Source organism: Molossus molossus, unplaced genomic scaffold (assembly GCF_014108415.1).
Source record: "Molossus molossus isolate mMolMol1 unplaced genomic scaffold, mMolMol1.p scaffold_m16_p_14, whole genome shotgun sequence".
NCBI classification, from domain to species: domain Eukaryota; kingdom Metazoa; phylum Chordata; class Mammalia; order Chiroptera; family Molossidae; genus Molossus; species Molossus molossus.
This window is the reverse complement of record NW_023425349.1, coordinates 32,750,999-32,777,744: the sequence shown is the minus strand read 5'-3', so window position 1 is coordinate 32,777,744 and position 26,746 is coordinate 32,750,999. Positions and strand designations below refer to the sequence as shown.

At 36.9% G+C, this 26,746-nt stretch overlaps 1 protein-coding gene and 1 long non-coding RNA gene across 4 annotated transcripts in view; both read left to right on the top strand.

Annotated features, from left to right (window-relative positions):
- ZCCHC7 (zinc finger CCHC-type containing 7) overlaps positions 1-26,746 on the top strand; it is a 219,474-nt gene that overhangs the window by 51,032 nt on the left and 141,696 nt on the right. The window lies entirely within an intron of this gene.
- LOC118629260 overlaps positions 1-26,746 on the top strand; it is a 32,237-nt gene that overhangs the window by 2,816 nt on the left and 2,675 nt on the right. The window contains exon 1 of one of the 2 annotated variants that reach the window (XR_004959461.1): positions 9,623-9,927. The exons of the other annotated variant lie outside the window; for it this stretch is intronic. This is a non-coding gene — a long non-coding RNA (uncharacterized LOC118629260). Of the gene's footprint in view, positions 1-9,622; positions 9,928-26,746 lie in introns of those variants that run through there. 2 annotated transcript variants of the gene reach the window in all.

Below are 26,746 nucleotides of genomic sequence, written 5' to 3'. Positions count from 1 at the left end.
TGTGTGATTAAATATAGGACAAGACATAGTATATATAGGGTTTGATACTATCTGTGGTTTCAGGCATTATCTGGGGGTCTTGTTACGTATCCCCCAAAGGTAAAGGCGGGAATACTGATTATTCTTACAGTGGAATATTAGTCAGTCATTAAAAAACATGAAGCACTGATATGTGCTACAGCATGCATAAACCTCCAAAACAGTATGTGAAGTGCAAGAAGCTAGGGACAAAAGGCTACAAATTTTTTTATTTCATTTATGTGAAATATACAAGAGGCAAATTCATACAGATAGAAAGTAGATATTAGTTATCAGGGGCTGGGAGGAGATAGGAATGGGGAGTCATTCTGTTGGGTATGGGGTTTATGGAAGATGTGCCAGAATTAAATAATGGTCATGGTTGTACACTTTTATGAATATATTAAAAGCCACTGAATTGTATACTTTAAAAGGGTTTTTTTTTGGTGTGGTTTTTTGTTTGTTTGTTTTTGTTTTTTTATGATATGTGAATTATTCCTCAGTTTAAAAAAGGGTGGGGGTAAATATATATATATATTTTTAAAATTTAATTTAATTTTTATTTTTTGCTGGTTTAGAGAGAGAGAATTATATGACTAATCTGATGTATTTATCATAGAGGTATATTTTCTCTAAATGTTATATTATTATATTAGCATTATTCTACTCATGTTTTACATATCATTTAAAGATCCATAGTTAGGATCAGCCAGTGTGGCTCAATGGTTGAGCATTGACCCATGCACCAAGAGGTTCCCAGTCAGAGTACATGCCCAGGTTGTGGGCCCAGTCCCCAGTGGGAGGTATGTAAGAGGCAACCAATCGATGTTCTCTCATCGATGTTTCTGTCTCTCTCTCCCTCTCTTCCTCTCTCTCTAAAAATCAATAAAAAAAACCCTGGCCGGTTTTGCTCAGTGGTTAGAGCATTGGCCCGCTGACCAATGAGTCACTGGTTCCATTCTAGTCAAGGCTATGTACCTCAGTTATGGTTCATCCCCGGCCCTGGCTGGGTCGTGTGGGAGGCAACCAGTCGATGTGGCTCTATCACATCAACGTTTCTCTCTGTCTCTCTCTTTCTCCCTCCCACTCTGTCTGATAATAAATAGAAAAATGTCCTCGGGTGAGGAATAAAAATAAAAAATAAAATAAAAATAAAAATATATATTTAAAAAAAAAATCCATAGTTAGGTTGTAGAAATTGAAAAGATGAATGGGAGTATAAGATGATAGCCTTGTGCAATATCAGGCTATCTTGGAATTGTACAGTCGTGTTTTGAGGTTTTAGTATACTTTTTTCAGTTTCAGAGATTGACAAACTTTAAGGTAGATTATAAATACAATGTTAAATTTTAAAAATTTATCTTGCTGGAAATATATAGGAAAATAAATAATTTTATAATAAAATCAATATAGATATTTATGAATTTTAATATCTAAAATAATGTTGATTAAAAACTTTTAGCTTTTTTTTTTTTGCAGTAAAAAAATTACATTCCTATGTGGAATTTAATGAACAAATGGGACTACCAGGCAAAATAGAATCAAGACTCACAGATAGAGAACAGTCAGACAGCTCTGGTGAAGGGCATGGAGAGATCAAGCAAAAAACAAAAAAGAGCCCTGGCTGGTTTGGCTCAACGGTTAGAGCGTTGGCCTAGGGTCCAGAGAGACCCGGGTTCGGTTCCCGCTAAGGGCGCGTACTTCGGCTGCAGTTTGTCCATGGCCCTGGTTGGTTGTTTTCTCTCTCTCTCTCTCTCTCTCTCTCTCTCTCTCTCTCTCTCTCTCTCTCTCTCTCTCCTCCCACACTACCTGAACAAAAAAAAGGAAAATGTCCTCGGGTGAGGAAAAAAAAAAGAGAGAAAACTCATGGACATTGACAACAGTGTCGTGATTGTGGGGGCAGGGTAGAGGTGGAAGAGGGCATAGAGGGAATAAATGGTGATGGAAAAAATAAAATAAACCTTATAAATAAGCATTAATTTTGTAAATGTTTAATCAAAATTAGGCATTTTTAAAAATTTAATAAATAATTATAACATGTTCCTTTTGAAATTCTGAGAACATTCATTTTGTAACTTAGGGGAGAGAGGATAGGTACTTGAATATAAAATATTAGTTTAGCTTTCAAAATCAATCCACTATAAAGTATTGGTTGCTTTAGAGGCCAGTTATACTGAATTGTATGCTTTATTATTTGAAATTGTGGTTTTTTTTTGAATCTGCTGCAGAAATCCCTTTCCTTCAGTTTTATTTTTTAGAGCTGCTATGTGATTACATTGCTGGGTTGTCTCTAGTTTTTAAGGGCTTGGGTCCCCTAGATGTTCTTAGCAACTTAGTTTCACAACTCTTTTATATTCAATCGAACCATTAAAAAATTGTCAATATTCAAATGGCAATTTTATATGATTCAACCCAACAATAATTTACTTCAGGTTACTGGGCAAGTATGAGTACAGTTTCAGTACTAATATTTGTGGAGGGCAGCTGAGCCAAGGTCTCTTATTCCTGTGGTGTTTGCACAAACTCGCCCAGGAGCTTCCAATATAAGGGAAGAGGCCCGGTGGTGTTCACACAGTCGGTCTTGCCCAGGAACCCTTAGTCCCAAGGCCACTTGTTGATCCTGTGTGCAGGCAAAGCCCACGCAGGAACATTCTGCCCAAGATCTCTTGTTCTTCCTGTGTGCTGGCAAGGCCCACACAGAAGCATCCTAAGCTGTGAGCAAGAATGTATCTACAATCTGGACCTTGAGCTCAGAGGCTGAGGGAAACATTTAATGTTTGAGAACAATGAAGCTTTTAAACTCCCCCCCCCCCTCAATTGGCTATATAATAAACTGGCTGAGCTAGCTCGGTCGGGATCACTGTTTCTCCATCAGAGAGCAGTGCCCCACCTGGCCCCAGCTTTTCTCTCTAGAATGTCTCTGTGTCTTTCTTAGTCTCTGTGGTGTTCTCAGTTTCCTGTCGCCCCTCCTCAGGTCTGGTTCGACTAGCCATGCAGGTCACAGCAAATATTCATTGTACTTTTCTGAGCACTTTATATGGATTAATTCATTTCAACCCAGGCAGTCTTGCTCTCACACACTTAACCACAGTGCTGTTACCTTCTACTCTTTACCTGGCCCCCTCTTCACTCTCTGGTAGTTTTGTAAATTCAAGCCTAATTCTTTCTCTTGCCTTGAGAGCCTCCTCTTTCCCTACCCAGTGTAAGTTAGATATTAGGCTTTTATTGCATTGTATTTGTATTATAATTATGTGTTATTCCAGATGTGTTTTGTAACTACAGGAATAGGTACTCAAATTAATCTTTCAGCAGAATGTATGATACTGACATTCACATTTGTGTTGTACATGTTATTTGGTAAATTTCAGAAGCCTTCTGTAGTTCACATCAGTTCAGCTAACATTTATTAGAGTGCTTTTGTGTCAGATCTTATGTAGCGACTTAATGTGTTTAATGTTGTTAACTGAATTGATAACATCTAGGATCTAGGAATCAACTTAGTCTTTGTCATCTGAAGATTCAGACAGTGTTTTGGATCATTGATAAAATAAGTTGTTCCCTGTTTTTTTCAGTCCTTAATAGCAGTTTTCCAAATTCCCATTATTGGCTTTTATCAAGGGAACAAGCATTTTTTTAAAATATGCCAGAGTTAAGAGAACAAGTGTTTGATTTTTTTTATTCTTAGTGCTTGGCAGGATCCTGTTCCTACTATCCTGGTTTCTTCTCATCCTGAATCCCCTGACACCTCTCTATCTGGAATTCTTCTCTTTTGTACTTAGTATTAGAAGGGAAATAATATTAATATTCTAAAGAAGGCAATTAGATTTGACATTATATTTAAATTATCATGGTATACTCAGATTCGTTTAAAATTGTATAGTTCATTTCAGTGGTGTATGAATCTGGTTTGTTAAAGGGACAATTTGTATATACAGCATATACAAGTAACAGATTCTTGGACTGATAAATATCTGGGTTGTGTTTTGTGGGTTTCTTACATTGAATAGAATGACCTGGGACAGTAGACCTCTTGGGCCCAAACAACCTGAAATTCTGCCTTAAGGAAATAAACTAAAGCTGAAGGGTTCATTTTAAAATATTGAAAAGATGAGGCCAAGTTGAGCAATTTTTGAGTTTGAAAATGAAATGATCCTTTACTTTTTTTGAATTACTGTTGTAATGACTTTTTAGCATATGAAATTATTTGTCTCATGTTAGATTGTCAGTAGTTTTATATTAGAGAGCCATTGAAGTAGTAATGGGCGAGAAGGGAAATTCTCATTTTATTTTTGGTATGTTAGAGCCTAAGGAAGCAGCCATCTTCTATATAAATTAAGAGCTAATTTTATTATTGTTTACTGTCACCACTAGATGTTTTTATTACATATAGCCAAATAAATCTTTAAAAAGTAGAGAAATAATCATGAATAAATATATCTTTTTTTAAATTTTTTTATCCTTACCCGTGGACACTTTTTGCATTCATCTTCAGATAGAGTGGGAGGGAGAGAGGGAGGAAGAGAGAGAGAGAAACATTGATGTGAGAGAGACACACTGACTGGCTGCCACCCACACGACCCAACCGGGGCCAGGAACAAACTGCAACCGAAGTATGTGCCCTTAGTGGGAACCGAACCCAGGTCTCTCTGTACGGTGGGCCACCTAGCCATACTGGCCAGGGCTGAATAAATATATCTAGACAAAAATTTCCATCATGATGTACCTAAGAGGGAAAGTAACATAAGGGGATAAACTTGGTGAAAATTGAAGTTAAAGTGACCTATGCATAAAGAGTTCTTATTTTTCAGATTTAAGAAACATTTATTAAGTACCTGTATCATTTCAATTCATACTCAAAATAGCTCTCACCAAATACTGTACTGATTAGATGGGGAAACAGGCTCAAAGAGATAATTTTCCCCAAAATCAGCTTAGCAAAACAGTGGCATAATTGGTATTACACATTCAGGTCCAGAGGCTTCTAGCAGCTTCATGAATCTAATCCCAGGTTGCTCTCTTTCTGTGCCTCTGGGTGGTATTAAGGTACCTTCCATTTCCCCAGACCTTGAGTCCACATAAAGAGTTTTAAACTGATTGAGTAAGTAGGTGTATTCTTTATATTAGGTATTTTAAAATAAGGTCATATTCACAGGTACTGGAAGTTAGAACTTGTACATATCATTTTTGGAGGAGACATCATTCAATCCATTTGTGTATCTCATTTTCATAATTTCAACCAATTTGGTTAACATTTCATGCAGTACATCTGTTACATGTTTTTTTTGACACACAATATTTTGGAGGTAGTGTTACTCTACTCCATGTACTCCACCCCATCCTCTGCCTCACCATTACTCAGAAAAATGAGCTTTCATGGTGGGATTTGGGGGTTGGGAGGAATTTTTTTTTGTTAAATCCACTTTGCTGTCATTTTTTTCCGGGGTAAAACATGTGTTCCAAACATATTGTATGATATATGCTTAGTTTAATGTTTGTTTATTTTTAGATGTTTACCCCTTTAACTTTCTCTTTCTGTCCTCTCTCTTGTGGATAGCATGTAAATAAATCTTGAAATTTGGGGCAAGAGAAGTGGAAAAGGTTAATTCACTTCTAAAGCTGACATAATTTTCAAAGTAACTGATTCCAAGAACGAGCAGAACGTATTTTATTTAATAACTATGAGAGATGGATTTTCATAAACTTTTATCCAAAGTAACTAGATTCACATATTCAGTATAAAGGGTGTTATGAAAATGTAAAGTTCATTAATATGCTGTATATTTTTATCCTCTTGAATGTAATTTAGAGATTATATACTGTAATAGGATTTATTACATTATACTATTTAATCTTTAGGGTGTTACTAACAAATCAAGGACAGTTGGCAGTAACTGAAGTTTGCCTGAATTTTAATAATATATTAGTATTACAGAGTATCATGAGGTTTACTTAACACTAAACAAAAATTATACTCTTAGACTATTTACAGATTCAAAGAATTTTTTCTGCAGGCCCAAAATAAACTGTTTAGGACCTAACAAGATGAAGTAAAGATGAAATGATTTGTTTCTAAGGTTAAGCTTTCATTATGGCATTGGGAGGGTTTTTTTCAAAACATTTGTTTCTGTGTGTCTGAATATGCCCCTCCTCAGTAAACTAACTGGGATTTATAAGATGGAACAATTTCTTCGCTCCAGTATGGCACTTAAAAAGAGCTCTAATTTACAAAAGGTTAATAAGTGTATTTTTCTATCATGCATAGCTTGTCATTCTAAAATGTAAGAACAGCAGTGGCTCACAACCTTCCTCAGTGCTTTCTTTGTGTACAACAAATACACAGAAACTTTACTGGCACAATACATGTATTTTACTTTAAATCATTGCTCAGTATTTGTTTATTTGTTTTGCTTCAATTGTTTATTCTTTTATGTTGGATTTAAATAGTCTAGCTTGTACACTTCTAAAAAGGGCAAAGAATCTATTCAGCATGTGGACTTGACAATATCATGCACAAGTAGGTACTTACAAGCTAAGCTGTTTGATGTTATTGTTTCTATTTTGGATAAAGTGAGGATCAGTAGAAAGAAATGAAGAAAATGGCTGTGCTGTTAAAGATCTATAGAAATCAGGTTTTTCACACAGTTGCCCTTCTTTAAAAGATGCAAGTGGTAGTTTTACTATTTTTTGCCCTATTTTGAGTTTGGGGATGCTTAATATATATTTTTTGTCTAATGTATTATATCTAGATATATGGGAACCCCATCAGACATGTTTATTCCGTTTGCTTTCTGTTTTCAAACATAGTTTAAAGATTTAGCAGAAGAAGGACTATTACTATTTCTGTTGGTTAATATTTCTGTTGTTCCTCTCTTATTCCTAATGTTCAAGTTTCATTCTCATGTCATGTTTCTTCTCTCTGAAGAATTTCCCTTTAGCTATTCTTTTAGAGCAGATTTGCTGGCAGTGAATTCTCTTAGTTTTCCTTCATCTGAAAATATCTTTATTTCACCTTTATTCCTGAAGGATATTTTCCTTGAATATAGAATTCTGGGTTAATATTTCTTTTCCGTTAGCACTTAAAAATGTTGTCCGACTTCTTCTGGCCTCTGGTTTCTGATGAAAAACTTTAAGTCATTTCAGTTTTATTGCCCTGTAAGTAATGCAAATAAAGCAGAGAATTTGAATTTTCAGCCATTATTTCCTCAAATACTTCTTTCTGTACCACACTCTCTCTTTTCCTGTTTGAATTACAGTGAAATGAGTATTAGATCTCTTGTTATTTCCCCACAAGTCTATGAGGGTTGGGTTTTATAAAAATATATATTTTTCCCTTTTTTCAAAATAGATACTTTAAAAAATATTTTTTTCCTTTATTGATTTTAGAGAGAGAGGAATGGAGATGGAGAGATAGAAACATTGATGAGAGAGAACATCGATTGGCTGCCTCCTGCATGCCCCCCACTGGGGATCCGGCCCACAGCCTGGGCATGTGTCCTGACCGGGATTTGAATCAGTGACCTCTTGGTACATGGGTTGTTGCTCTACTGCTGAGCCATACCAGCCGGGCCAAAATAGATATTCTTTATTAATCTGTCTTCAAGATTACAGGTTGTTTCTTCTATTATTTTCATTTGGCTGTTGAGTCTGTCCAATTGGCTTTTCATTTTGGTTATTTTATTTTTCAGTTTCTAAATTTTATTTTTGGTTCTTCTTTGTATCTTTTATTTCTTTGAAGAGATTTTTTTTGTTGTTAATTCTCACTTGAGGATATTTTTTCCATTGATTTTTTTTTTTTTATCCTCACCCGAGGACATTTTTCCATTTTTTGTTCAGGTAGAGTGGGAGGGAGAGAGAGGAACAGAGAGAGAGAGAGAAACATCGACGTGAAAGGGACACATCGAGTGGCCGCCACCCGCACAACCTACCAGGGCCGGGGACAAACTGCAACCGAGGTACATGCCCTTAGCGGGAACCGAACCCGGGTCTCTCAGGACCGCAGGCCGACGCTCTAACCGCTGAGCCAAACCTGCCAGGGCTTCCATTGATTTTTTAAGAGATAATGGAAAGGAGAGGGGAGGAGGAAGAGAGAGAAAAACATAGATGTAAGAGACACATCGATTGGTTGCCTTCTGTATATGCTCCAGTGAGGCTGGGGATTGAACCTGCAACACAGGTACATGCCCTTGACCAGGAATTGAACTTGAGACTCACTGGTAACACTCTAACCACTGAGCAACACCAGCCATGGCCTTTGAAAAGATTCTCCATCTTTCCATTCATTCTATGAGTGTTTGCTCTTGTTGGAACATTTTTATATTAGCTTCTTTTGAGAGTCTTTGTCAAATATCATCAGATAAATTCATCCTTTGTGTTATTTCAGTGTTGACATCTGTTAATTGTCTTATACATTGAGGTTTTCCTGGTTCTTCATGTGTCAAATTATTTTAGACTATATCCTAGACAATTTAAGTATTACATTGTGATGCTGTCTTGTTTAAATCCTATGATAAATGTTGATATTTTTGTTTTCGCTGCCAATCAGAACTTGCAGGCCACAAGTTCTAACCAGCTTCCCATGGGTTGTGTTTTTAATATCAGTTCACTTTACGAAACCTTTGCAGTACACTTTGAATCTGACCTGCATGTATGCCAAACAGTGACCAATCTAGAAACTGGATGGTTATCCCATAGTTTACTTCTCAAAGTCTCTGGTATGCTATTTATTTAAGCATCAGCTCCATGAATGCACAGCTTAGAGGTGAGCCCCAAAATTCATAACTAATGGAATCGCTTTTCTGAGCTTCTCTCTGTTTATAATCTCCCTGGTATTTTTTGGTTACTTGGACCTCCCATTTAGTTATCCCCTTGTGCTACATACTTCTTCTGTTTTTTAATAGTTTTTTTATTTATGGATTTGAGAGAGGGAGTGAGAGAGAGATTTGTTGTTCCACTTATTTATGCATTCACTGGTTGATTCTTTTTTTTTTAGCCTCACCTGAGGACATTTTTGCATTTATCCTCAGATAGAGCAGGAGAGAGAGAGGGGGAAGAGAGACAGAGAGACAGAGAGAGAGAAACATCAATGTAAGAGAGACACATCGAGAGTGGTTGCCACCCACACGACCCCAACCAGGGCCGGGACAAACTGCAACTGAGGTACGTGCCCTTAGCGGGAACCAAACCCGGGATTCTGGCCTGCAGGTCAACGCTCTAATCGCTGAGCCAAACCGACCAGAGTTCACTGGTTGATACTTGTATGTGCCTTGACTGGAGATCAAATGTGCAGCATTGACATTTCTGGATGATGCTTTAACCAAGTAAGCTACTTGGCCAGGACTGTATACTTCTCACAACTATGCCTATGTGTGGGACAAAGAGGTAGGTAGATGGAGAGGAAAAAGTAAGCAATGGGAATTCATGCTGTCCTTTTTTTATCCTTACCTGAGGACATTTTTGCATTTATCTTCAGATAGGATAAGAGGGAGAGAGGAAGAAAGAGAAAGAAACATGGATGTGAGAGAGACACATCAAATGGCTGCCACCCACACGACCCCAACTGGGACTGGGGACAAACTGCAACCGAGGTACGTGCCCTTAGCAGGAACCGAACCCAGGACTCTCTGGTCCGCGGGCCAACTGTTGAGCCAAACCGGCTAGGGCCATGCTGTCCTCTTGAAAAAGGTTTCCTCTCTCAGAGTTTAGATTCCAAACCTCATTGCTGCTGATGCCCCTTTCTCCACTGCATCACAAGATTGCTTGGCGTCTGAGCTACAAAAGAATGTTGAAAACAACACAAACCTGATTACTTTCCTCTACTCTGAGCTCTAGGAGACTCCGTTCCTGATTCTCAAGCTATATACCTAGAAGGCTTATCCCTGGAGTTCCCTCTGTCTGCCCAAGTGCCTGCTTGTAAGTTTCTATTGTGTTGAGTCTGGGGCAGAGGATACCAAAGGGGAGAGAGAACATAGTAAATTCACCACCAGTTTGGTGATAATTAGAATGCTGATATTCCCTAATCTGCCAGCTAATGTTTAGTCTTCAGGGCCCTAAATAGCTGTTTTATGCATTCTGTCCAGGTTTTATACTGCATTCAGACAGGGTAGAGTGTGCTTATTCTATATTATCTGGGACTGGAACTCCTAATACATTTTTCAAATCACAAAAAAATATAGAACAAGTGACACAATTGTAACTCTAGGGTATGAGTTTCCTCTCACTCTGATTTCATGCCTCACGTTGTATGAGTACACGTGTTAGAACCCACGTGAGGAAACTAGTCGATTTATGGGTACACTAAAAGTGCAAGTTTAGAAAACATTGTGGGCACTGGAAGCTATTGGGATTTTTGCTTTTTCAGAGAACTATGATAAATACATCTTTTTCTATGTAAAACGTAATTTTATCTTATTTTTATGTCTTTCTAATTTGACATAAGATTCCAGTCCATTTTCTAGCAAGTTTCCTTTTGGTTTGTTGACTTACTAGAAGTACATTAGGTTTTCCTTTTTTTTTTCTCATCACCAGTGCATTTTTTAAAAGTATATTGAAAATTTTCCTTCTTATATATTTTTTTCTCTTCTTTCTTATTTTGTCTGTTTCTTCTTAACCTCTCTTTTCTTTTCTGTCCTTTATGTTTTATTACTGTATTTATTCAGGCTCCTGCTAAAAGGGGTGGATAGGAATTATATAGGGGTGCTTCTCTGAGAGTTTAAACTCTGACTGGGAAAATAATCTTCCCCCACTTCTCCCAAATGCTATCTGCCTTGGCTGTCCACCTGGCTAATTAGAATTCCAAAGGGCACCAATAACCAGTTTTTCATTAATTCGATTATGTCTGCGTTGTCAAAGGTGGGGTTCATGCTGTTGAACTCCCTATTGATGAACATAATCACTAGACAAAACTGGATAGGAATTTAAACATTTTATTTTCATTTCTGCCCTATGGAGGAAAACCTGAAAACTTGATGACATAAAGGTTATATAGACCACCCCACCTGCTCACTTGCAGCAATCTAGTTTCCAACAGCGCGAGGAAGCTCTCCCATTATTTCAGCCTTCATTAGGAGACAAAAGCAAAATAGCTTGATCTTGTGAAAATATATTTGCATTGTTTGTGAAAGTCTTTTGGGGCAGAACTACCTCCTAGCAGTAAATAGAAAACCTCCTAACAGTAAATAATCCTTTAGTTAAAGGCAAAGTGTTATAAAGAGCTAAACATTCTCTTAGCAACTGATGTTGCAACAGTAATTTGACAGTAGAAGTCTTTCAAAGGACATTAAGCAAGTGGAAACACCACTTTAATTTTAAAACTTTAAATAAAAAAGAGTGGAAGTTGAACGACCAGTTTTGAGTCAGAAGAAACACTACAGGTTATTTAGTTCAGACTCCCTCATATAGGTGCTCTTTCTTTCTCCAACACAGTGGACAGTCACCTCGTCTCTATAAAAGCAAGTATTAAAAAGATATCCCATCTTACAATCACATGACTTGTCAGTGTCAGAGAATCCTCATCTGAAATTAATAACTGTTTTCTTTCATTTTACCCCTTGAGTCATGGAGCATTATTTGACTACAGCTACATGTTTGCCTATTTTCCCCACTCTCCCATCCCTGACCCCCACCACTAGATCAGGTGTGTATTTTTTTAATTTAAAAATATATTGGAGAATAAAATGTTTAATAAGCATGGTCATAAGAGAGCATTTTTTCATACATGGTTGAAGTTGAAATTTTTAAAGCAAGAATAGGAACAATCTTTTCATGTAACAGGCTATTTCTCAAAGAATTATTCCTTTCACTGCTAATGTGTGTGCCAAATATGGAAAAGTCTACATTCAGAAACTGAGTAAGAAAAATGAGTTGGTTTGAGAAAAAGACATCTACTGGAATCTGCATAGCACTCCTTCAACAAAGATATCTATTAGTCAATAGATGTCATCCCCTACACCTGTCTAAAAGGACTCATTTCTTTTCCTGATTACCACTTACAGATTTTTCCCTTTAAAAAAAAACTTTACACAAAATGTAAACTTCATACATTGGGATTATTCTTTGGTCCGGATCTTTCCTTTGAATGAAATAAGCTTTGGGATGCTTATTTAGATGTTCAATGGAACAGTGTGGAGAACAGTAATTGTGTTTGGGCTAAAGAATTAATCCATTTAGTCATGGGAAGCATTACTTAGCTTTTCCTTAGCAGCTGAACTGTGGTGCAACTTAGGCGCTATTTTAGGCTTTTAGCCTCAAATAGAAACTTTTAAGAATGAAAGTTTATTTGTATTGATGAACATATGCCTTTGAATAATAAGGCATTGAATTGATTTTAATGAAAATGAAATTGTTTTTCAATTTGCAGTTCTTACTTTGTTTAACCATGAATTGAAAGCTACATCTTGTATTGCCCAAATTAAAAAAAAAAAATCAGGATCTTTGAGTCAGTGAAGCACACTCTCTAACAGAGAAATTGGTTTAATAAGTAATAATTGGGATGGCTTTAGAAAGGACCTGTAACTTCAAATTCTTCTGATGGTTACTACTATTATGTTGTTCAGGCATTCTAATAAAGATACTTTTATCAATTGTAATTATTCATTTAAAATAGAAGAATCGACAGAGTTTTGATATTTAACAGGCCAAAAAAAGGGTTTTCAGAAAGTTATATTTTCATATGGTATGTAAAACATTTTTTTAAATTGTTAGTTTAAATGATTGGTCAGCCAGTGTGGCTCAGTGGTTGAGCATCGACCCATGTACCAAGAGGTAGCCGGTTCGATTCCTGGTCAGGGCACATGCCCAGGTTGTGTGCCCAGTCCCCAGTTAGGGGCATGCAGGAGGCGGCCATTCGATGTTCTCTCTCATCTATGTATCTATCTATGTATCTGTCTCTCTTCCTCTCCCTTCTTCTCTCTCTAAAAATCAATAAAGATTAATAAATAAATAAAAGTTAATAAACCATTTTTTTAAAAGATTGATTTTAGAGAGAGAGAGGAAGACGAAGAGAGAGAGAAACATCAATTTGTTGTTCCACCCATTCATGCATTCATTGGTTGCCTCTTGTATGTGCCCTGACCAGGGATCAGTCCACTAATCCTGGTGCATGAGGATGACACTCTAAACAACTGAGCCACCTGGCCAGGGTCTAGGGTTTTCTTTTTTAACAAATGCTTTGGTGAGATATAATTCATATACCATGTAATTTACCAATTTAAAATGTACAATTCCGTGTTATTTTTTAGATTATTCAGAGTTATGCAACCATCATCATATTAATACTAAAACATTTTCATTACTCCAAAAAAGGAATCCATGCCCATTGTCACCACTTTTCTATCATCCCCAAAACTCTCAGCCCAAGGCAACCACTAATCGACTTTCTATCTATAGATTTGCCTATTCTGGACATTTTATATAGAGTCATACAATATGTAGTTCTTGTGATTGGCTTCTTTCACTCAAGGTTCAGCCTTGCTATATAGCATGTATCAAAACTTTATGCCTTTTTATGATTGAATAATATTTCATTGAATGGATATACAACATTTTGTTTATCAATTGATGGTCATTTGAGCTGTCCATGGAGAAACTAGAAATAATGCTGCTATGAACATCTGTGTACAAGTTTTCCATGAAAACATCTTTTGAATTCTGTTGGGTGTATATATAGAAATGTAATTGCTGGCTCTTACTCATTTTGTGTTCTTTTTTTTAATCCTTGTCGGAGGACTTTTTTTTTTTCATTTATCTTTAGATAGAGTGAGAGGGAGAGAGGAAGAGAGAGAGAGAGACATCAATGTGAGAGAGATACATCGACTGGTCGCCACCCACACAACCCCAACCCGGGCCGGGGACTAACTGCAACCAAGTTACGTGCCCCTAGCAGGAATCGAACCCGGGTCTCTGGTCCATGAGCCAACGCTCCAACCGCTGAGCCAAACTGGCCACGGCTCATTTTGTCTTCTTTAGAATTCCATCATTTACTGTTAGCTTAGTGTCTTTTTCCTCCCTTCCAGTCTCACTGGGTCTTTCCAGATCAGGCCCTGGTTACTTTTCTCACCATCTCTCTGTCTCTACCCAAGGAAATTGTATTTATTTTTCAAGGCATGACTCAAATGTATCTCCCTTGTAAGATAATTTCCAGTCCTACCCATCAAATAATTATTTTTGTATAAATATTTAGCACTTGAGTCATATTGCTATTGTATTAAATTTTGTGATAGTTACATAATGTGATTATGCATATATCTCACTAGATTTTGAATTCTTGAGTACAGGGATTGCCAAGAATCTTTGTTGTTTGTTTTTGTTTTTTTGGTATATAGCAAAATGCCTGGCACATAGCACTTAGTAAGGGTTGTTGGATTAACTTTTAGAGTCTTGCCCCATTTCTCCATTGGTATAAATCCATCTTATATACCAATGATTTTCTTATTTCTCACTCTGACATTCAAGACTTTCTGGTTTCTATATTGTCAATCAAAGTATTTATTGTTTCCCCACATTTTCTTACTTTCCATCATTTTTATTTCTTCCTGCTTTTCCCCCTATGCAGAATAGAATGTTCCTTTCTATCCTGTCTTAACCTTTTGATAGCCTTCTTACCTTTCAAGCCTGATTTGTGAATCAGACATGTATTCCTAAATGACATTTAAGATTGTTCATTTATATTTCTAGGGTTGGCCTAAATTTTAGAATCTATATTATGCATTTATCTTGTTTTCTTAAGTTTAGACCAAGGAACAGGGTATGCTTTTAGGTGGTCTTTAGTTTTCAAAGCTGATTTTATAAATTACTGGTACAAAAGAAAGACCACCAACACCTGTATATGTAACTCCCTACCCTAGACGCCCACAACATTTTTTTTCTTCTTCCTATTCCCCCATACTGCTTTTCTTTTTTTACTCCTGTTAAAGTGCCCTTCTTTTTCCTTGGTAGGTATATACCCAGCTTTTCTGGTAAGTATAGGACAGGATAATTACCTCATTCTTTACTGAGGATAAGCCATGGGTGAGTTCTTTATGGAAAGTACTCATCTGAATAAATATGTTTGCCAGAGAGGTACCTAGGTAACTCAGTAACCTTTAGTGTCAAATATTTCCTGAGCATGTCATACTGGATGTCTACTTTTCTGGGCGTCATATATTTATTTTTAATAGTTTAAAGGGACATTTTATTTTGCAATGATAGAAGCAGTTTTAGGTGTAAATAGATGACATGATAATAGAACTCATCCTTAAAAAGAGAGTAGTAGGCCCTGGCCAGATTGGCTCAGCGGTTGGAGCGTCGGCCTGCGGTACAGAGAACCCGGGTTCGGTTCCCGCCAAGGGCGCGTACCTCGGTTGCAGTTTGTCTCCGGCCCTGGTTGGTCGTGCGGGTGGCGGCCACTCGATGTGTCCCTTCACATTGATGTTTCTCTCTCTCTCTTCCTCTCTCTCCCTCCCGCTCTATCTGAACAAAAAATGGAAAAATGTCCAAGGGTGAGGATTAAAAAATAAATAAATAAAAAGAGAGTAGTAGTTTCATGTGAATCTATGTCAGAAGTATAAAAATTAACTTATCTTGGATTGATAGCTTTTATTTATGTATTTATTTATTTATATCCTCACCTGAGGACATTTTTTTGCATTTATCTTCAGATGGAGTGGGAGGGAAAGAGGGAGGAAAAGAGAGAAACATCAATGTGAGAGAGACACATCGACTGGTTGCTGCCCACACAACCCCAACCCAGATCAGGGACGAACTGCAACCAAGATACATGCCCTTAGTGGGAACCTGAACCCAGGACTCTGGTCCGTGGACCAGTGCTCTAACTGCTGAGCCAAACCGGCCAGGGCACTTCTATTTATTCTTGAGAGCCTAACTCTAGAAAAATGATAGTGGTAAGGCATTAGAATCAAGTTATTTTCTAAGAGGCCAAAGGCAGGTTAAGAAAGTTTTAAAGGTGGAAGAGATACTGGACTGAGTATTATGTAAAAAATGGGCAGAGAAATATACTGTGGTAAAAGAATGTAGAAAGTGAATATGCTTTGGATTTACATAGACCAGGGGTTTCTGTTTTAATTTTGACACCCTAGGCCTCAGAGTTCTCTGCTATAAAAAAAAAATGGAGATGATAAATCCAAAGCTTATTTGTTAGGATGAATGAGAGCCCGTGAAATGCACTGAGCACAGTACCTGCACATAGTAGCTACATACAGATCTTAATTCTTTCTTCCCATGAATGTTTATTGAATCAAATTGCTTCTATTCTTTTGCTTTTCTTTGCCCTCAAGAATTTCTCTCTCCCTCCTTACTAGTCAGTCTATTGAAATTTCATCTTTGTTGAAGCTTTTCCTGTGTGGCTTTTGTGACCTGATTTTCCTCATCTTTAAAATGCAAGAATTGAATTCTCTTCATTATGATTCTTAGACTCAGACTCAGATATTGATACTGCTCTTTGATCTCCTCTGGCACTTACTGACCTATATGACACAATTAAGTGCATTGGTTGATCTTATACTTGGTGTTAAGTTTTCATATGAATGTGGAGATACTGAGGATAGGCTATAAAAATTGGACAAATACTATTCTCTTTGTATTTATCACTTCTACCATGGAGACATTTGAATATATAGAGGAATATTATTCTTGTTTTGTTGGGTCAGTATTTTTAATGGAAAGTTGGATGATGATTGGAACTCAATTGTGACTTAAGAGATAATACAGAGGTCCTATGAGAGACTTTAGAGCCTACTTATTAAGTGGGTAGGCTAGCATTAAATAAGGAGAGCCTGGCAACTCAAGAGCAAGAATCTTAGATCATACAGGCAGAGAAGCAAGCAGAGTAAAAACCGGGAATTTCATATAGGGAATTGAATTGTTCAGAGTAATGATACTCAGGAAACACATCTGAATAAGTAATATAGAGAATGTGTGAGGTTAAATTAATACAGACTCGAGACATTTGGAGGATTGGGGTGGAGCATGGGTTTGCACATCATGCTTTAAGTTTAAATGATGTATTCATTATTTTCATGGAGCATTTATTCTCAAAGGGAAGATTTATTTTGGGTGTTGTCCTGGTTGACTTCAAGAAGGCTTCGGTGTGAAATTATGCCGGAATTAGTTTTAAAGATGTAAATCCCATAAACCCACAGCTTGAGTAACAAATTGAATCTCTAACACATACAAGGAATTTAAGAGAAAAATCCCACTTATAAAAGAATACCTAATATTATATTATAAGCAGTTATTATAAATACACATTCTGTATCCAAAGGATATCTTTGTATGTCATTGGATCATTGTCACTGCCTACTCTCACTTAGGCATTACCGAACTACAATCCAGATTTCTTGGATTCTGTTATATTTTATAAAGGCACAGGTCTTATAAAGCATATCGTATTGTACACCTAAATGCCTAAATTATCTTGTTGAAAAGTTCAATCAACATATAGCTGTTATAGACACTGCAGAAAAAAAATATAATACAGTTTTTTTTGTTATTTATTTTCTTCCCATTTCCTTCAGATATATGAAAAATACCACCAAGAAGTAATGTTTGTGATGAGATCATGCAAACCAGTGTGTTTTGTGTCTAATGTTGTAGTTCAGCAAGTGGGGAGGTGACTCCTGGAGGTTCAAACTTTGACTCTGTGTATAGAAAAGGGAAAGTCATTTTAAACCAAGAGATGTAATGGTGATGTGTACTGCTAGTAGATAGGAGAGACACCACCTACAAAACTGTTAGTTTCGTCCAGCGTTTGAGGAGGGGTAAATTATACTAGGTTGGTAATGGTAATATTGAAGTAAATGAAATATTGCCAAAATAATTTTGAAATAAAAGTCGACAGGGCTTGATGACTTATAAAGATTGATGATGAGAGGATTAAGAGTTTTGAGGTTGGGAATTTTTTAAATGATTCTACTGACAGAAATAGGGAAGTTGGGAGGAAAAGCCAGTTTAGAGATAAGATTGTGAGTTTAGTTATAGATGTGTTGAGTTTGAGTTATCTGTATTTGATTCAAGTGAAGAAATTATGAAGGCATTTCAGAAAACAGAACGAGAATGTCTGTGGGCCTGGTGATATATGTAGATTCTTGGACATGGAAGTTATCTCAGGAATCATGCAATTCACCAATGTTATGATTTTGGCCCACCCACATCTTCCGCCTTTTTTAAAAATCCTCACCCGAGGATATGTTTTATTGATTTTAGAGAGAAAGAAGGAAGAAAAGGAGAGAGACAGAGAGAGAAACATCAATGTGAGAGAGAAACATTGATCAGTCGCCTCCTGCATGTGCCCCATCTGGGGATCAGACCTGCAACCTAGATATGTGCCCTGACCTGGAATCAAATCTGCAAACTTTTGGCTGTACAGGGCAATGTTCCAGCTGACTGAGCTACCCAGCCCCAGGTCAGACTTTCTGCCTTTTGTGTCTCCATGTCACACTGTCCACTACAGAAATATATTTGTTATGTATTTTGTTTATTTTTTATTTTATTTGTTTGTTTATTTTATTTATTTTTGTTATAGATGTTTCTCCTTTTTCCCCCATTGACACCCTTCTCCCCATCCCTCCCCACCCCATCTCCAGCTTTGTTGTCCATGTCCATTGGTTATGCGTACATGCATATACGTTCTGTGGTTTATCTCCCCCTCCAGCCCCCCAACCTCTCTTCTGAGGATTGTCAGTCTATACACTACTTCCACGTCTCTGGGACTACCCTGTTCCTCAAACTGTTATGTTCATTATATTCCAGAAATAAATGAGATTATGTGATATTTGTCTTTCTCTGCTTGGCTTGTTTCGCTTAGGACAATACTTTCCAGGTCCCTCCATGTTGTCTCAAAGGATAAGAGATCTTTCTTACAGCTGCATAGTACTCCATTGTGTATATGTACCACAGCTTTTTTTATCCATTCGTCTACTGATGGACACTTGGGCTGTTTCCAGATCTTAGCTATTGTAAATAGTGCTGCTATGAACATGGGGGTACATATATTTATTTATTTGTTAATCCTCACCCGAGGATATTTTTCCATTATTCTTTTTTGTTTGTTTTGTTTTTAGAGAGAGTGGGAGGGAGAGACTGAGACAGAGAAACATCAGTGTGAGAGACACATCAGTTGGTTGCCTCCCGGACGACCCCGACCAGGGATCAGGGATCAAATCTGCAACTGAGGTATGTGCCTTTGACTGGGAATTGAACCCAAGACTCCTTGGTCCATGGGCAGATGGATGCTCTAACCACTGAGACACATGGGCCAAGGCTGTTATGTATTTTGAATTAACAGTGAAAGAATGAACCATTCTGCCTTCCCGAGGAATTTATTAGAGTGGAATTTTACCTATAGATGCAGCCATTTTGCCAGATCTCTAATGGGACTAACAATATTGTCTATTTAATTTAACAAGCCTTTAGTCAAAGAATATTAAAATGAACAAATGTAACTTATGATTCTATAGCAGGCAAAAGAATATTTGATTGAAAAGAGACCTATTTTTAAGAAGTAGTTATATTTTTAGTGGTGCAATTATTTTGAGACTTATTAAGGTAGAACTCATACCTTATAGAAGACATTTTGTTTCACATTTCCTGTTATGTTTTTCTTTAACAGTTCTTTATTTCATTGTGATCAATTTTAGCACTACAATAATTAAATTAATCAGTTTTAGCAGTTATTGAGTATTTAAAATTAACCTCCCCTAATGTGTTCATTTTTGAGCTCCCTTTTTTTAATATAAATATTTAATTTATAAATATTATAAGTATTTGCCTTCTGTTAGTGTTATGATTATTTTAGTATCATTTGAGGACATTAAAAGTTCTCCCAAAATAATCTGGCATATAAATGGTTAAAACAAAATATTAACTTTTCTAAGTGGAAATTTTAAAATTTGTAGTATCCAATTTATTTTTTTGAAGGATCAGCTTTTATTATTGATATCAAGTTGGATAATTATTAAAATAACTAATTATTAAAATTTATATACTGTAACATGTTAAGAAAATTTCAGTGCATATGTTCTTGTTATCAAAATACATAAATAACACTTTTAAAATGGTTCTGTTTTATTAAGAGGTCACTTTGTTGTATTTTATTCTTATATGGGAGGAAATAAACAATCCAGAACAATAATCAAAGCCAAGGTGGAGCAAGTTGTTAAACACTTTAGAATTAGACTGCCCCCCCCCCCCCCGTTCCCCCACCCTTCTAGTGTGATACTTTGAAGGCAGCTGCTACAGATAAACTCTAGAGCCCCAGATGGTGGTTGCCTAATCCTCATGAGAATTCATGTCCTGGAAGCAGCTCTTATCTCTCCAGACCTGACATTGTCTGTGAGCTTTCGCTAAGGAGAGAATAATATAATATAAACATGCTATGCATGAGTTTCACTTCTTGAATATGTCAAAAGACACAGGAAGTTATAGTAAAGTACAGCAAGAACAGAGTTCATATTATTGAAAGTGTTATTTAAAGCACTTGATGCTAACTTGTGATGAGTGATGGAGTGTGGTTTGGGAGGAAAGACACAGTGAACATTTTTATAAAACAAAAAAGCTGCTCTTCCCAATATCATGAATTCAGAGATGTAGAGTTGTCATTAAGTGTGTAATACTTCAAAGAATTCACTGTTGTGTGATTTGCTCTCACAATTTAGAACATTTCATCCTATAAAAGAATGTTCAGGCTTTTATTTACCACCCACTAGTCCTCTTTGTTTAGAAAGTCAAAATAACGAATCCACTATTCTGGATTTACTGTTTTGTTTTGAAAATTCCAGGAATCTTATCTGTGAGATCTGGGTGTGTGACAGCTAGAAATGGTTATTTTTTTAGCATAGCAACCAAATGTTCTTAAGTAGGGTTGTAGAGACTGTATCTACTCCAGGCAGTGTCTCATTCAGTATGTGAACAGGGATGTCGTCATGAGTAATGTTGAATCAACCATCATTTGATGATGTGACTCTGTGTAGAGTATATGAGGGCTTTTTCTCTGAAAATTATAAAATTTGTAATCAAATGAGAGACTTTAGTGTCCCTCATAATATATAGTCCTAGCTGCCTTTCAAGTCTTGTATTTCTTTCCTCTAAATACTCTGTTCTCTAGCCACTCTGGACTTCTCAGAAGGTCCAGACCTCTCAGACTAGTCCGAGAATCTCTTGTGCCCTTTGATGTTATCATTGTATTTCTGATTTAATTTCATCTTTCTGAAAACTCTTCCTTAAAGGAATTTCTAGTCATTCTGTGAGATTCAGCTCAAATATCACTTCTTCAGTGAATCTTCTGCAGATTGAATAATTTCATTTTCTTTTCTCCCATTGCATTACAGTAAGAGTAATCTTTTTATAATACTAATTTGTCTCAAAAAAAGTTTAAACTATAATTGCATTTCATATCAAAACCAGTGTATCAGTATACAGTCATCCCTTGCCACTTTGCACTTCGACTTATTTTCAAATATAGTATAGTATTTGAAAAAACTGCGATAGAGTGAAGTCGCAAAAGTTGAAGTGCAAAGTGGCAAGGGACAACTGTACATAAAGAAATCTTACTTCGCGGAAATTCATTTATCACTGTAGAGTCTAGAACTGATTAACTATGATAAACGAGGGCCGACTGTAGTAGTCTCTTTCTTCCTTTTTCTGGTCTATTTTAGTCAGTCTCATCTTCTCTTTCTTCTTGGCTACTGCCCTGTCACAAAATGCCAACTGTTATTTCTTTCCCTGAGTGCCCTGTGTCTGTCTGTTTTGGTCTTTCTCATATTTTAAGATCTTGCCAAATATTGTTCTCGCCATGAGGCCCCCACATTCCAAGTTAGAAATTACGGCACTGTTGAACACATGTTGTGTGTAAGACGTGATAGATTTGGTTAAGTACAAAAACTAGTCAGAAAAGAAAAATCCTAAAGAGTTTATAGTTTAAAAGGAATGGCTATTTTACAAGTTAGAAAGTGTTAGGTGTCATAAGAGAAAAAGCATTCAGTTACATGAGAAATAACTTTAAACTGGAATACTCACAAAAGGCATATTTTAAGTAATTTGTGTTAAACGGCCTCCTCTGTTCAGTTGGGAGCTCCTGATGGTAGAGGCAGCTCATCCAAACTTCGCATATTCTGCGGTGTCTAGCACAGTATCTCGGAGGAGAGAGAGAGGAAATACATTTGAAAGATTAGTGAGAAAGAATTGAGTAAAACCTGAGCTTGGTTTATTAGGACAGGTGATAGGGAGAAGAAAGAGGCATCAAAGACCCACTTTCAAGAAAGTTTTACATTGAATTACTTGATGATCAGCCCTTGGTGTGTCACATTTTCCTTGCTTTATAAAATTCTTTTGCCTACCTTGTGTTAGAGAAGTCTGAAATGGCTACCTGTATCCTTTCACGGTCAACCCACTGAGCTCATTTTCTATTGCTTCCTGTTGCTGTCACATTTGCCTCACTCCCCCCTTTTCACCCACATTCCCTTTTTGGGGTTCTGTTTCCTGCAGTACACTATAAGGCCAATGAAAACATGCCCCAGATGGTGCTGTTCTTTATGATGATCTCTTGCCATTTTGTGTTTCTATTTAAAAGAACAAACAAAAAGCAAAACAAAAAGACACATGCTGCTGGTTTGTAACACAGCTGGCTCCTATTTCTCTTATCCTTGTCTTGCTGTTCTCTCTCACTCTTGGTTTCTACTCTGTTTTTTTTTTATTACTTCACCCTGCTCCCATATCTGCTTTCCTGTTTGAACACCACAATTATAAAATCCTTTCTAGTTCCTCTCTCTAGCTGTATTGTACATTCTTTATCTGTTTTCAGTTACAGTTAACATACAATATTATATTTGTTTCAGGTGTATAACCCAGTGACTGGATTTTATATAACTCACCATGGTAAATCTAGTACCCATCTGACACCATACATAGTTATTACAATATTGTTAACTATATTCCCTATGCTGTATTTTAGATTTCCCTGACTATTCTGTAACTGCCCATTTGGATCATACATTCTCTTATTCTTGCTTCCCATTCTAAATCCTCTCTTTTTCTCTATTTTCTGTTTGTAATTCCACATTCGTCCATCTTTTCTCTTTCAGTTTTCTTTTCCATTTCCACTTCTGCCTTTATTATCCTCAACTCTACTCCTTTTTCCATTCTTCACTGTATATCATTTTTAAAAAGTAAACAAAAACCCCCAAACAGACCTCAAAACAAACCCTATAACTCTCCAGCTGTATCCAGGCCTCATTTTATATTTCATTTCCATACTCCCTATTGCTTTTATTAGAGCTGACTGACTCTATGTTTTCCCTCCATTTATTACTTTTCATTCTGTTTTCCAGATTTTTCTCCATAATAAATCTTAAAAAACAGGAATTCTGGCTGTTCTTTATCATTTTCCTTTCCCACTCCATATGCTCTCTTTCCATTGTTTTTCGTGTGTGTGTGTGTGTGTGTGTGTGTGTGTGTGTGTGTGTGGTGTGAAGGCCCTAAGATGAGGAAGGTATGGCTAATGTGCAGCTACAATACAATAATGTGAGTCCCGCAGTACTGGCTATTGTACCTCTTAGACGCCTTAGTGGTGAGGGTAGAAGCAGGAGCCAAATCAAAAGGAGAAAATAGAGTCAAATAAGAAATTGGAGGGTGTTTATAGCTGTTTTTGTAAATTATGCTTTGTGGAAAATGGAGTTGGAAATGTAATTAAGGAGCAAGAAGATAGGCTAAGTCAACCAAAAGTAGACCAATGGGAGTCTCTTTGCTCAAAGATATGTACATATATTTTACTTCTTCCCTCCCCCTCTGACTGTACCTACCACCAAGTTCTGTTCGTTAGAAATGCACGTGGTTTAACTGGTCTTTTTTAAAATGCAAATGTCTTATGATATTAAGTCTCATTTAGACCTTCTGTGAATTACTCTTAATCAGATTTTGAATAGGAATGTTAAATTTATTGAGTGTGCAGCAAGGCCAGTAGAAAGAGGGCGAGCTCTAACGGGTATTAGAAAGGACTATGGGGGACGTGAGTATCACTGCATTCTTTTGTAACTTTTGTTTTGAATTCATTGCATTTTTAAACTGAAGGAGTTACTACTGACACTCTAGCTTAATTTATTTTATAGGTGAAAATAAAAACGTTCCAGAGAGAGCATTCAGGTCTTCTAGTTTCTTAGTGATGGTAAAAGGACAAGTCTATCTATTCTCATTATAACGTCATATTATATTTTGTACTACCGTGGATTTCTCGTCATTCCTTGGCTTGAATTGGGAGGAACAGGATCAGAGAGAAAATGGGACAAAAGTTAACATATATACACATGTGCCCTACCACCTCCTCCTTCCTTTCTCCCTATACTCTCAGCATATTATAATATTTTGGATTTCTATATTTTCAGAACAGATCCTACTTGAAAAAGGTCTGTTGTATTGCCAGTAGAAGAAAACAAAAGTATTAGATCTTTATTAAGGAGAAAGGCTAATAATAGGTATATATACACCTGAGGAATTTTTTTGTTTTTTGTTCAGATAGAGTGGGAGGGAGAGAGAGGAAGAGAGAGAGAGAGAAACATCAAAGTGAAAGGACACATCGAGTGGCTGCCACCCACACGACCAACCAGGGCCAGGGACAAACTGCAACCGGGGTACATGCCCCTAGTGGGAACCGAACCCGGGTCTCTCTGGACCGCAGGCTGACGCTCTAACTGCTGAGCATAATCGCGAAGGCATAATAGGTATATTTAAAAGTCTTTCTCTACTGTTTATGTTCATAAAAAACACAACTTCTGACATAATAAGGTCACTTGTCTAGGAATTTTGAATGAGTGAGAGGGAAGCCAAAACTGACTAGAGAATCATTACTTAAAAAAACAGAAAGTGTATAAGTCAGCATGTCCCAAAGACATATATCAGAGGGCACTTAAAATTTTGGCAGAAGCATTAGCAAATACTATGCACAGGGTGTGAAAAAGGGCAGAGTAATGGTCGTCATTCTAAGCCACCACTTTTGTTAGTCTAGTGTTCTTCACCACCTACCCCTAAAGCTATAGAAACAGAGAAGCTATGCAAAACACAATATTTGCATTGCATTGGCTCTTGAAAACACAATTTACCCAGCCATATCTCATCTTCATTTGTCATTTTTCCAGCTTATGCATTCTATATATAAATCCAGTTTGGCTTTTAAGAACTCGTACGTCTGTGGGAAACTAGTACTTCCATTCACTAGTGTTTCTAGAATTCCAGTTTTAACAACTGCCTTATTTCGTGCTCTAACCAACCCAGAATGTTTCTGGTGTGCTGTGTAAAGATGAAGAAAAGTTTGCATTTATTGGATTCTGTTTGTTATTATTAATCCAGGCTTATTTACTTGTTTTTGTTTTTATATTATATATTCTACCTGCTTTCATAAAATAATTTGGATAGATTGAGATAAGATGCATATATTCTAGGACAGTTATATATAAAACCATAGAATAAAAGATCAGATAAATTTCTCTTTTCTAGGAACCTGAAGTGAAATGAGTACTGCACTTAAACATTAAATTTAGCTCTTAGCTTTGGCAACCAAAGCAAAGGGAAATATAATGAGTTATATGGTTTTATTTATTTTTGTTTTTAATCCTCACCCAAGGACATTTTTCCATTTTTGGTTCAGATAGAGAGGGAGGAAGAGAGAGAGAGAGAAACATCGATGTGAAAGGGACACATCGAGTGGCTGCCACCCGCACGACCCAACCAGGGCCAGGGACAAACTGCAACCGAGGCATGTGCCCCTGTGGGAACCGAACCCGGGTCTCCTTGGACCACAGGCAGACACTCCAACCACTGAGCCAAACCGGCCAGGGCTGGTTTTATGTTTAATAAAAGGGAAAACCATTACTCTTATTTCATGATTATTTATACATTGCATTATGTCTATAAACTTCTTCACAGTAGGGACTGTATGGATTCATGTTTTTACTCATGACAGTGTTTAGCATCAGTGAACAAGTGGTTAAATATGTTTTCTTTTGAAGAAAGTACTTCTTTTGGTACTGAAATCTAAGAGAAAATTTGTCATTTGAATTCTTATGAAAGAAGCACTGAGTAATATAAATTATAGACAACTGTCAGCCAAAGTTTTATAAAGGGTGTAAAATAGTTCTTCATATAGCCCTTGCTTTTATTGAAACCCTTCCCCAACCTCAATACATGAGATAAGTGGAAAGGTCAGTGTGGTCCCTGGAACAAATCAGCTTCAGAGTCAGGTGGGTGCAGGTCTAGTCCCAGATCTACTCCATTGCACCCTGTGACCTTGGACACATTGTGTAAGTAACATTGCTGAGCTTTAGTTTCTTCATTTGTAAAATAGGGCTATTACTACTGTTCTCAAAGGAATTTTGGGTTGATTAAATGAAGTCATCCAGGTAGCTACTCAATAGTTTCTATTTAGAGAAAATAATATGTGAGCTGAGCATGGGTTTTTTTGGCCATATAGTTCTGTTTATTTTGTTTCCCTCAGTCCTTAGTGCTATAGTTGTCATATATAATACATGTGTTTTTTGCTTTTTAATCCTCACCCAAGGATATTTTTCCATTTATCTTCAGATAGCATGGGATGGGGAGAGGGGGGTGGGAGGGAGAGAAGCATCGATGTGAGAGACACACACCAATTAGTTGCCTCCGTCACGACCTGACTAGTGCCAGGGACTGAACTACAACCGAGGTATGTGCCCGTGACTGGAATTGAATCCATGACTCTTTGGTCTGTGGGTAGATG